Source organism: Hyla sarda, chromosome 2, assembly GCF_029499605.1.
Source record: "Hyla sarda isolate aHylSar1 chromosome 2, aHylSar1.hap1, whole genome shotgun sequence".
Classification (NCBI taxonomy): domain Eukaryota; kingdom Metazoa; phylum Chordata; class Amphibia; order Anura; family Hylidae; genus Hyla; species Hyla sarda.
In genome coordinates, this window is record NC_079190.1 from 57,263,632 (window position 1) to 57,276,601 (window position 12,970).

At 45.1% G+C, this 12,970-nt stretch overlaps 1 long non-coding RNA gene across 2 annotated transcripts in view; it reads right to left on the reverse strand.

Moving 5' to 3' along the window:
• LOC130358522 (uncharacterized) overlaps nt 1-12,970 on the reverse strand; it is a 256,402-nt gene that overhangs the window by 115,704 nt on the left and 127,728 nt on the right. For both annotated transcript variants that reach the window (XR_008889551.1, XR_008889550.1), the window contains exon 3: nt 9,044-9,130. This is a non-coding gene — a long non-coding RNA (uncharacterized LOC130358522). The remainder of the gene's footprint in view (nt 1-9,043; nt 9,131-12,970) is intronic.

Consider the following 12,970-nt stretch of genomic DNA (forward strand, 5'->3'; position numbering starts at 1 on the left):
AACAACTGTGCCAAAAATGGCCAAGTAAAGCAGGGGTGTGGACATTTTATAATAAACTACTTGTCCACGGAACTAAAATGGAGCAAAATCTACTTGTCCCTCATGACGATCCACTTGTCCGGGCCAATTTTTGCTTTTATGCTCTCCCTCTTTCCTCCTCGACCCTATAATAGTCATAACTACCTACTATAATGATACCTTTTAATTTTTAATAACATATTCTCTGGAAAAAAAATATATAACATATATATATGTATTAGGTGAAGAGAAATTGAAATAGTAAAAGATAATTTTGGAGATTTGGTGGTTTTCTTTTCTACGCCATTTGCCTTGTGGTTTTAGGTAACATGTTCGTTTCATACTTTAGGTCGCCTGATTACAGCAATACCAGATTTGTATAGTTTACGTCATGTTTTCCTAATTAAAAAAAAAATTCTGAACTTTTGCGAATTTTTTCAATTGCCATTTTCTGAACCCTGTTGCTTTCCCCCCCCCCCCCGCATACCCCAACCCAACCCCCCCCCCCCCCCCCCCCCCGCTCATTTTTTTGCACCATAATCTGTTTTTTTGTATCAGTACCATTTTGGCATTGATCTGACCTTTTAATCGCTTTTTAACTTTTTTTTTCTGGGATTTTAAAAAAATTGCAATTCTGTGGTTTGGTATTTTTTTTTTTTTTACATTTACCGTACGGGATACATAATGTTATATTTTAAAAGGTTGTACAATTACGCATGAAGTGATTCCAAATATGTTTATTTTAATTATGTTTGCATGTTTTTATATAGGAAAAGGGGGTGATTTGAACTTTTAACATGGAAGGGGTTAATGTGTGTCTTTAAACTTTTATTAAAACTTTATTTTTTTATTTTTTTTTACACTTTATTAGACTTTTAGGAGGAATCATTCGATTCCTCATACAGATGAATAGAGTTCTATTGAACTCTATAGAGCTGTGAGCTCTGCAATCCATTGATAGAGCCTAGTCCAGCCAGGCTCTATCAAGGACAGAGCCATGGGACAGCAGGGAACAGAGGTAAGCCCTCCAGCTACCTCTATAGTGGATTGCCCCCCTGCGATCACGCTGCAGGGGGTGATCCACCCCACTAGCCCACCAGGGAGCATTCACATGTCCCTTTAGACGCTGCTGTCAGCTTTGACAGCGGCGATCTAAAGGGTTAATAGCCAGCCGCGGTGAACGCAGCATGCTGGCTATTAGCGGCGGCCCCCAGCTACTGAAATCAGCCGGGGGCTGCAGAGTATGGAGCGGACACGAGTTGGGAGCCCGCTCCATACAGACTGGAGGGGCAAGCTGTGCATAACTAGCTTGCCCCCTGACTGGTGAGCAGTTAAGGGGTTAAGAAATATACAGGCAATGTTTTTTAGCCCCCTCCCCCGCCTGTAAAAACTTGTTGCTAACTATAGTGGTATGTCCCATGGGTGGGGGGGAAGGAGTGCACCAATCAGGGGTCTAATAGTTTCCCGGGCTTTCAGGGGCCCTCCCCTGGGTATTTATAGCTGTGGTGCCTCCCTTCCCCCCTCAATCTGCCCAGGACCCGGAGTTTTGACTGCTGGCTGGTATGTGTCTGCCCCTTATTTGTGGCCTGGATGGAGCAGGAGGGTGAGGGCTGGCATGCTCCCTTGTGGCTGAGCTGGCCTCCCCTCCTGTTGCACCCTTGGCGGGTTCAGGAGGCTGGCGGACCTCTTATCAGTCCTGCCCTCCTTTCCCACTGTAATCCCTTTGAGCCCTGTCCCGTTCTTTTGCCCTCTCCCCTGCCTGTACTTTGATCCCTCTCTCCTGGGTGCTCCTGGAGCAGGCTCTGATTACCTACTTGCCCCGTCCGTCTCTTTTTTCCCCCCTGTTGCGGTCCCCTTCATCTGCCTCCCCCCCCATGTTGCGGTCCTTACCATAACCCCCCCCCTCCCGCCTGTTTGTCCCCTCCGCTCTGGAGGTGGCGGCCCCTGGGTGGCTGCTGCTGTTTTAACCCCCTTTAACGTTTGCGCAAATGGACGTTTATTAACGTCCATTTGCGCGTCCCCAGCTATAATCCGCGCTCACATAGTGAGCGCGCATTATAGCTGTTGGGTCCCAGTTGCTATTAGCGACCAGGACCCCTGATAATGCCGGACATCGCCGATCTGGCAGATGTCCGGCATCACCTTTTCAGACGCGGCGATCAAAGTCATCACCGCGTCTGAAAATGTAATTGAACGCATCCCGGCTGCTCAGCGGGCTGATCGGGACCATCGCGATAAAATCGCGATGTCCCGATCAGCTGGGACGCAGCAGGAGGGTCACTCACCTGCCTCCTGCGCGTCCGCTCCTCAATTGATTGCTCCAAGCCTGAAATTCAGGCTTGAGCAATCAATCATTGATAACACCGATCATTGCCATGTTACTACATGGCAAGTGATCGGTGTCAGGTTTAGGGAGCTAGGGGAGCTATAGCATTGCAAAAAAAAAAAAAAAAACTGTTGAAGTATTTGAATAGTTAAGTTAATAAAGATCTTTTAACCCTTGCAATTTTACACGTTTGATCACCCCCCTTTTCCCCATCATAAAATAAATAAATAAAAAATAAAAATTAATAATAAAAAAAAAAGAAAAGAAAATAAAAATATCATAATAGTAATGATAAAAAATTAAAATCTATAAATAAAATAATAATACATAAAATACTGTATATTACAACAACATACACATGTGTGGTATCGCCGCGTGCCTACATGTCCGTAGTATAAAAAAATAAATAAATTAATTAATTAATTAAAAAAATTAATTAATAAATATAGTCATTTAAGGCGCTCCGTCTATGGCGTACGTGTATAATATAAAAAAAAAAATAAAAAAAAACATTACAAATTTATTAATTAATGAATAAAATACATAAATAAGTAATATTACTTGAATAAATACATTTCACAGTCCAAAATAGCGTATTTTTGACCCCTTTTTATACCGTAAATATTAAAAACAGCGATCTCAAACTCTGATCGAAACGACAATGGTACTGCGGACAGCTTCAGATCACAACGCCAACTATATGAGCCCTCATACCGTCCCCACTCCTTTGCCCGGCTCCTTACCCCCACCACACTAGCACTCCCCCCCTGCCCACTGCTGCTGCTGCCCCCCCCCCTTTTTCCTCGTGCTCTTCCAGTGCTCCCCATGGTTCTTGCAGCCACTGCGCCCCCCCCACGCCTCCCCATCACCTCTCTGCCCCGAGTTCCCAACCCCCCCCCCCTTCCCCCACTGCTGCCGCTGCTGTCCTCCTTCCTCCTGCCTCTCCAATGCCCCCCGTGGAGGGGTAGGGAGTGCTCCCCTGATTTCGTGTTGCTCTTCCCCCCTCTGGGGCCGGATGGGGGCATAGACGTATTTGTCGCCGCTCTCGCTCTGGTCCTGGGGGGCGGCACAGGCGGTGTTTTTTGGGCCTTCTGTTCACCTGCGGGGAGTAGGTGTTTCGGTTCTTCCCGCAGGGTTCTCCCTCGGAGTCCTCTACTGCTGTTTTCCCGGCGTGGTTTCTGGCGCCGTTCCGGGCGGCGGCCGAGTGCCCGCGACCCGGCGGTCTCCAGCGTGCCTTGTCCCACGCCTGCGGCGGTGGTGAAGTGGTTCCTCCCTCTGTTGTGCTTCTCCATTTTCTGGAATTGGTGAGTGTTCTGATGTGGGGCTTTGCCCCTTCCCTGGTTTGTGTGCTTATGGCTACGTCTGTGTAGTGTTCGTCCTTTTGTTCCCGTGTGTTTGTTGAGTTTGGGTCTCGGATATGGGTGTATATCTGTGTTGGTCTCTGGTTGTGAGTTGGGTACGTCTCTTCTTGACGGGGTGCTTTGGTAGGGTATCATTTTCTGCGGTGCGCGCTTGGGTGTGTGGTCTTTTGGCCTTACGCTCTAGGTGGCCGGGGTTTTGCTGACTTAGCTCCCGTAGGCATGTTACTTTTCCTGAATCGGTGGCTGCCACCCAGTCACGGTTTTGTTTCTTTGGGTTTTCTCCCCCTTTGTTTGGTTTATCTCTCCATCTTAAGTTGTAGTCTCTCTCCGCTGCTCCATTGTCCTAGTATATTTGTCTGCTGTTTTTTCCTGTTTCGCCCAATCTCATGTAGGCATGGGACTCCTGTATGTCGTGCTGGGTGCTTTGGCTGATGTGGCGGAGGGTAGGTTTCGCTTGAGTCTCTGGGGGTAGGTTTTGCTTGTGTCTCCGTTTGTCTTGCCTGTGTGGTTTCTTCTGTTCGTGGTGGTATTCCGGAGGGTGATTCTCCTGTGCTCTACACTTGTTGGGGTGTGGTTTGTTGCTGCAAGGCTGACATGCAAATTTGTGAAGCGTCCATATTTTGTGCTCGCTTTGGCAGCATGTATGTTAAAATTGGAACGATTTTGAGGAGATTAGCATGTCTTCCGCATGCCTTGTTGGCGTTGGTTTGCTGCTTTCCTATGGTCAGGGAGTAATTGCGTTTTCTCTGTTTTGGTTTCTTCAGGGCTCGCTATGTGCCCCGGTTCCGGTCCTTGCTGGTTTACTGAATGTTCCACGTGGAATGTGGTTCAGGGCGGAGTTTTTTCCTGCAGGTTGTCTCTGGCCGCCGAGGGTGTGTGGTATCTGTGCCCCCGCATATGTGCCCCTGGTGCACTAAGGGCTGACGTTCCGGTTGGTTGGGGTTTTTTCAGGCGTGATGCAGTGGACAGGCCTGCTTTCAGTCCCCCGTTGCAGCTCATGGGGAGCTCGCTCTGTTCCCGGGTGTGGCTGGTTTGGTTGGTTGTTGGTGTGGTGTTTTGGTTTTCCAGTGGTGCTGCAGGGTGGTTTAATACTGGGTGTCTTGGTAGTCAGTGGGTTTCTGCCATGCTTGGGTTTTTTGTTTGCGCTTTTTCCTTTGGTGTTGGTTGTGGGACTTTGGGTGCTTGCTTCGGCAGTTCATGTTCTAGGATTGTAACGGTACTGTGTGGGTTGGTGTGGCCCCTGTGCTTGATTGCGCTATAATTTGGTGATGCTTTTCTTTTTTGGGTGTGATTTGAGTGATCGGGGGCGTTTTGTCGGTCTGACATTTGGGGCGTTGTCACTGTTATTATTTCTTTCGGCTTTCTTCCTGCGCTCGGCTTGTTGCACCTAGTGCTTCGCTGTTTGGAGATAAGGTTTATTTTGCGGCTGTACTCCCTGGGGTCGGTATTGGGTGTTGACGCTTTGTCCCGTTCTCTGGCAGTGGTTCCGGAGGTTGCTCCCTCGGGTGGAGTCGGAAGGTTTGCTCATGTGGCTGTGGAATGGGAGACCACCTCGGGTTCGGGTCCCGGGGTAGGACTGAGTGATACAGTTGTGGTTAAATTTTCGGCCTGTGGGTCATCGTGGAGATTGGTGTATTTATTGGTCCGCTTTAGTGGCTCCTGCGACTTGGTCGCACTCACGGTGAGGCGCTTGCGAGTAGTTGGGGTTGGTGTGGAGGCCGGGATGTCTACAGTCAAGGAGGGTCCCGAAGTTTCCAAATGTGTCTGTGGATAGGGGTTTTGTTTTTTGTACCTACAAGGTTCTGCTGTTTGACTTCCTATTTCGTTTTGATAGGCTGTGATAAAATAAGTTAACTGCTGTGTCTCCTATCCAAGGAGGTTCGAGATTTGGGCTGTATTCTGCATGTATCCAATTAACATTCTTAGTATGTGACGCTGGGTATCTTCACCTGTTCGTGTGAATCACCTACTACTCAGTGCAAAAAAAAAAAAAAAAAAAGGGTGCTTTCCCACTGTGCTGCGATCCAGTGGGGTGAGGTTGCCGCATGGCGGGGGGTGATTTTTCTTTTCTGCTTTGCGGTTGGTGGGATGTTGGTGTATACCTAGGGGCTGGGCCCGTGAGCGGGTGGCCTTGCTGTCGGCGACCATTTTTTCCTATCAGTTTTTGGGTCGCTTGGTGGCGGCTGTGGGTCGGATTTTTGGTTGTCGCTTTTGCATCGTTTTTTCTGATCCGAGGTTTTGCGCTGGCTTTTTTCGGGGCTAGGTGGATGGGGCACTTTCTTTCTCCTCGTCTCCTTCCATGACACTTGGGTGTCTGATGTGTTTTTTGGGTGCCTATTTTGTGCGTTTTCAGGTCCGTCGGTCCGAGATTGCTGAGGCGATCTGGGACACACAGCTTGTGCTGCATGAGGGTCCACGAATGACTGTTTTTTCCGGTTGTCGTCCTATTGTTGACTGGACTGCGGTGGGGGCCTCCCCCCCCCTTTTTCTTTTATGCTCCCCGCCCTCGATTGTCTGTTTTGGGTTTTGGCTTCTCTTTGTAGGAGGGGGTTTTGTGAGTTTGGGATTCGCTCTCTTTTTGTGTCGGTGTCGGCGGAGAGGGCTCAGTTTCCGGAGAGGGTAGCGCAGCGCGTGGGGCGCGGGCGATCTGCATGTTGCGTTGCTATTTTCGCCCAGTTTGATGTTTCCCACATGTGTTTTTGTTTTGCGAGCGGCTTTCCGCAAGGTGGTGCGAGTGCTGCGGCACTCTTCGGTGTATGGGCGAGTCTGAGAAATGAGTTCACACAAGAGTTAGTGAATACAAAAAAAAAAAAAATTAAATGCAAAAACATAGGACCTGGCGGCAGGTACCTCGGATTTCCTGGAGAGGTTATGTGTTGGGCGAATTTCCTGGAGAGGAAATGTGTTGGGCGACTTTCCTGGAGAGGAAATGTGTTGGGTGTGTTCGGGGGGCTGAGTTGGCCCCAGGTGTTGGCTATCCAGTATCTCTTGGGTGGGGGTCGGAGCCCAGTGTAGGGCTAACTGGTCTCCTCCGTGGCGGTAAGAAGACGGTGAAAGCGGGGTCAACCCGGGGTAGACCTCCACACAGGACAGTGTGGCAGCACCTCTCGGGTTGGCAAGAAGCCAATCGGTGTCTTTGTTACAGTTAAATTGTTATTTATATAAGTAATTTTATAAATAAAGCTGTGGCCGATCCCCACCCACGGAAAAGTTGAATTGTTGTTGTGTCAGTTATTATTTAATTAATTATTGTAGTAAGGGGGAGGGGTAGTTATAGCCTGCTCTGAGCTAATTGGGTCTCAACAGTCTGGAGGGGCAAGCTGTGCATAACTAGCTTGCCCCCTGACTGGTGAGCAGTTAAGGGGTTAAGAAATATACAGGCAATGTTTTTTAGCCCCCTCCCCCGCCTGTAAAAACTTGTTGCTAACTATAGTGGTATGTCCCATGGGTGGGGGGGAAGGAGTGCACCAATCAGGGGTCTAATAGTTTCCCGGGCTTTCAGGGGCCCTCCCCTGGGTATTTATAGCTGTGGTGCCTCCCTTCCCCCCTCAATCTGCCCAGGACCCGGAGTTTTGCCCTCCCTCCCTTTTTGTATCTCTGTTTATTGTAAGTCACAGCTTGGCGGTAAGAAGACGGTGAAAGCGGGGTCAACCCGGGGTAGACCTCCACACAGGACAATGTGGCAGCACCTCTCGGGTTGGCAAGAAGCCAATCGGTGTCTTTGTTACAGTTAAATTGTTATTTATATAAGTAATTTTATAAATAAAGCTGTGGCCGATCCCCACCCACGGAAAAGTTGAATTGTTGTTGTGTCAGTTATTATTTAATTAATTATTGTAGTAAGGGGGAGGGGTAGTTATAGCCTGCTCGGAGCTAATTGGGTCTCAACAGTCTGCTGAGTGCCGCATGCTGGCTATTAGCGGCGGTGTGAGGTGGAAACTTGCGCCCCGTGCAGACTTGCATGTGCTCCTCCCCTCAGCTCTGCGAAGCTAGAGCTGTGTGGAGCGAAGGCACGCAGGTCTGCACGGGGTGCAAGTTTCCACAGCTAGGAGCTGCAGAGTGCGGAGCGGGCATGAGTCGGGAGCCCGCTCCATACATACTGCAGATCGCCGCAGATCTTGTCAGGTCCGGCCCTGCTTGCCCGAAGCCAGGTTAAGGGCTGGAAAAATTCACCTGTCCGGCACCCAGAACTGCATGTCCCGGGCGTCGGGCGATAGGAATTTCACATCCCTGTAAAGGTTTTAAAAACACAAATAATAAAAGTGAAAAAACTTTATAATTTACAATATTAAAAAAATTGAGCAATAGGAGGGCAGGGATTGGCCACAGTGATGCCTAAAAAACAACCTTTGACATGTTTGGCATTATAGTCAGAATCACTGTACATGCAATACATAAATGAGGGACATTACACATGAAAAGGATATACAATCTGCAGTAGCAATTGTGTAAGATGTTTTCATACTTGTGCATGATGAAATCTTTGCGTAAAAAATTTAATATATATATATGTCTATTTCCTGAATGTTTCTAGTATACCAACCCTGCCTAAATATTTTTGAATGGCTTGTCATCCTATCAATCCTCTCTATAAGCTATTGTCAATATGAAGTGTAAGCTTTGTATGTATTTTATTGCTTCATACATCAAGAATTTATGGTAGAAAAAGCAGAAGTCCAGCGCAGGATGACATGCAAATAAAAGCTGATTCTTTATTCAAGCCACAGGACAGCAAGATACAATGTATCCTGCTGTACTGTGGCTTGAATAAAGAATCAGCTTTTATTTGCACGTAATCCTGTGCTGGACTTCTGCTTTTTCTCCAGTATCTTGGTGTTGGTTCACACAGTACCGTGCGTCAGGTGTCTGGTCAAAAAGTGAGCTGAGGAACCATCTATCCATCAAGTATTTATGTAAAGTGACTGAATTGCTTGTTCCACCTGAAGCATGCACACTTTTTTTTTCACGTAATTGTCACATTATGAGGACTGTACTCACTTTATAACTTTGGCTACTATCTTTGAACTAGTTACTCCCAAAAAATGTGTGTATTAAGAAAAAAATAATAATAATTAAAAAATAATTTTGCCCAACATTTTGGGAATGATATAATGAAAAAAGAACAAAGATGAACTATACTGCAGATTCATATATCATACACATCTGTATCTTGGAATGTTACGCTTCACCGTGTGGCGTGTATATACAATTTCTTGCAGATCAGCATTTTCCTTTATGGTTGAACTTTTATTAGACAAAATTTAAATAGTAAGACCATCAGAAATTTTCCAGCAAAGGAAAAGTGAAGGCTGCAGGGGAAATGTGTCTTGGCACTCACCGGCTTGCCAGTACTGATGGGTAAATAAGAGTTGCTATTTCTGTAGCTTGACCCGCCTTGTCATGCCAACTCTCTCTTTCCACAGACCTGCTGGGGAAGAGGAACAAATTAAGTGGAATGTGACGCAAACATCAAATGTGATTTATGCTGCCAATGCCACATTCTGTATGATAGAGGGTGAAAAGCTGAGATCTATGATTTATTAAAACTATATCCAGAAAACTAGTTGCAAACTTTTGCTTATGTAAGTTTTGCTGCTTAAATTTTATGCTGGTGTATCTTTCATTTGGGATATTTCAAAGATCATTTGTTTTCCTTTTAGTTAGCCACTTTTGACCATTCTATCCTTTCGTGCCTTCTTGCTGCTTTCCAGCTAGTACCCGCAGCCCCCTCCCCTATTCTTCCTTAATTTTTTATCCCACTCATATTTATTTTCCTAATGTAGCCTACATTACCCATAATGTCTCTGGCTTTGAAAAGACAAAGGGGTGGAACCTTATCACATTACCCTCGTTCTGTTCAAAGTGCAGCAAGTGACATAGAAGTTTTGTTTTAGTATACACCCATGCTAGGTAGCTTCATCTGTGATAGGTAACAGAAAAAGGCAGGAGAAAGCATTAGTAAACTGCCCTCATCATGTTCCACTGGACTACTGCAATATCCTCCTCTGTGGCCTTCCATTGAAAACACTTGCGCCCCTCCAATCCATCCTCAACTCTGATGCTCGAATAATCCACCTCACTTCTCCTCTACCTCTCCCCAGTGCCAATCTCTTCACTGGCTACCTGTTGCCCAATTAATTCAATTTAAACTGTTCAGCATGACATATAAGGCCATCCACAACCTGTCCCCTCCGTACATCTCTGACCTGACCTCTCTATACCACCCTGCATGTAATCTCCGATCATCACAAGACGTCCTCCTATGCTCCCCCCTGGAGACGGTCATGTGAAGAACATACAAACTCATTGCAGATGTTGTCCTTGGTGGGATTTTAACCTAGGACCCCAGCGCTGCAAGGCAACAGTGCTAACCACTGAGAGTAGACTGAAAGTGGGGAAGTGTGTATGTCTATGAATACATGTATATATTGGTGGAATAGAAATGTGTTCAGCCATTGGGCATGTCAAGGAGAGAAGGTAGGGGGGTATTTAACTGTTTTTTTTTATCTTACTTGGTCAGTATAAATACAATGGATAGATTTACTAAAACTGTCTAATACATTGTCAGTGTAAATCTAGACTAGGTAGTCTAAGAATCCACTAACTTTATCACAATGGCTCAGACTATTTGATAACCATGTCTTGCTATTGGCTGGCTTGCTATAATTTTTGCATACAAAATTCGCCGTTAAAGGGGTTAAAGGGCTACAGGGGCTGTAAAGTTAGTGTAGTAAATAATATAAAAATGAAAAGGAATTGGGTGGCACACAATGAGAATGAACACTGTTACACCGAGGTACTGAGTTACACCCTACCCAAAGATGCCAAGGAAATAGAAGTGCTCAAGAATAAGTGGAATCAGCCTTCTAAGTGTGGACAGGAATTAAATTGTTCTGAAAACGGGGTTTAAAAAATAGTATCTTAGATAGTGCCAAGTACTGATTTGGAACAGTTTATGGCAGTCCGTTAGTACTATGGCACAAGCAATTTGAGATAGCAATAAATCCAGTTGGAAAGGAAATTGTTATGACAAACTACTCATCTATAATATTAATGCCCCACAGGTTGGCAAAAATCAAAGATCACACTGATAACAAGATTCGTCTCATATTACCCTATAATAACACACATAAGAAAGTTGAACAATCGTCCGCAACAATTGGAACCTTTTACATCAAGATGATTACATCATCATACCACCTGTCCCAAAAATCATATACACTAAAGCCTTGAATTTAGGTCTCAGTGCTGCTCCAACCATACAAAATTCACACACAGAAAGAAACAATACATGGTTATCCATCAAAGGTTTCCACCGATATGGAACCTGTCCTAATTGCAAACGAACACATTTTTCCAAAACTACCACAGAAATTCAATCCACATCAAACAGTGTAGGTTATAAAAGAAACCATTACAAGCAACACGAAACGGGTTATCTATATCCTGCAGTGCACATGCAACAAACAATATGTAGGGAGGACCAAAAGATCATTAAAAACACCAGAGCACATATACAATATTAAAAACTCAATGAAAAACATCCACTTTCCGCTCACTTTCTCAGACATCACAATCAGGATCCATCACGACTAAAATTTTATGGTATACAGATAATCAGGAAAGACTGGAGGGGAGGCAATTTATTGGCAAAAATTTAAAGATCCGAATCACGCAAGATCTATGAATTTTAATCATAAGATCCCAAAGATCTGAATTCAGAGTTGGAGTTATTTGAATTCCTGTAATGGGTCACGGCAGGTGGTGGATCCTCTGGGCCTGTGTGGATGATTACGTGAGCCGTGCTGGGGAGCAAAGTCTAAGGTGCCGCTGGTTTTCACTAGATCCCGCCGCAAAGCGGGATGGTCTTGCTGCGGCAGGTGACACCCAGGTTGCTACCCCTGGCACGACTTGTCCACACAGGTAGCTGGGAGGTGGCATGGCACAGAAGGAGACTGGCAGGACGTGGCAAGATGGCAGTAGGTCAGGGCAGGTAACACAGGAACAGGGTAGGTAAGGTAGCAAGGAACAGGTACACAGTAACAGGGACACAGGATTTTCATTATGGCACAAGGCAACCAAAGATCCAGCAGGGAACCAAGGGAAGAGCTGATATTTAAGGACAGGGTGCAGGTGCAGACATTTGATTAAATGAGCACTGGCCCTTTAAGAGTGAGAGCTCCGGCGCGCCCTAGGAGGCGGGGGCACGAGCGCCGGGGCTGTGAGGACACGGAGAGGCGCAAGATGAGAGAGGTGAGTGACGGGCTAGGATTCACATGCGTCTCGCAACGCGAATCACAGCTCCGCTGGCAGCAGGGACATGAGCAAAGAGCGCTCACAGCTGGCATTTCTGGCCGGAGCGCAGGCGTTACAATTCCTTTAGTACTTCTGTTGGGCTCTGATCTGTTCCCTGTCCAATGCCAGGCTGTTTACCCAGCACTTGGACGGTGTCCAGACCCTAGCACACAGGACTTTCCTTCTACCAAGTTTCACTTATCAGCAGATGTCCATTTTTCTTACCGCAACTTGATTTCTATTTTATTTTTATTTATATATTTATACATATATTTTTTATTTTTATATTTATTTTTATCTTAATATATTCTATTTTTATTTCTATTTTTAATTTATTTCTATTTTATTTTTATTTTCATAATTTTTATTTTCATTATTTAATTTCTATGCTCATTTTTCCCATGTCCATCCTCATCTACCATATTATATTCATTTATTTTCAGTAATCTATATTCCACTTATTTTTCTATTCTGACGTCCACTTTACTATATGAACATTAACACATCAAGATTAGTATCACTTATCCAGGTTATTCATGTATGATATACATTCATCATACACTATTCTGACAACCATATCCATAAGTATTGCTCTTTTACTGGCAACATTACCATTAGTCCCTATTGTGAAAATTAGGTTTTAGCTGGTATATTCTTTTTTAAACTTTATTTTCTATTTTAATGTCATTATTTTTCTAATGTATTTTAGCTACCAATGGAAGGTACCATATGTACGTATGCATATTTTTGTTTTGCTTTTTATTTATTTATTTATTTTTTATTTTTGTATTGTATTTGATATCTTTATTTAACTTCCAATGCACAACCCCTGATCCTGTGAAATAGGATCCAGGACAAGTGTTCCACTGACAAATGGTTACCTATAAAAATGGCACACTATAAAAGCCTGCCATACCCCATTCAGTCACATGCAGCCATTGATAAAGGGGGACGCCCTCAAAATGCGTCT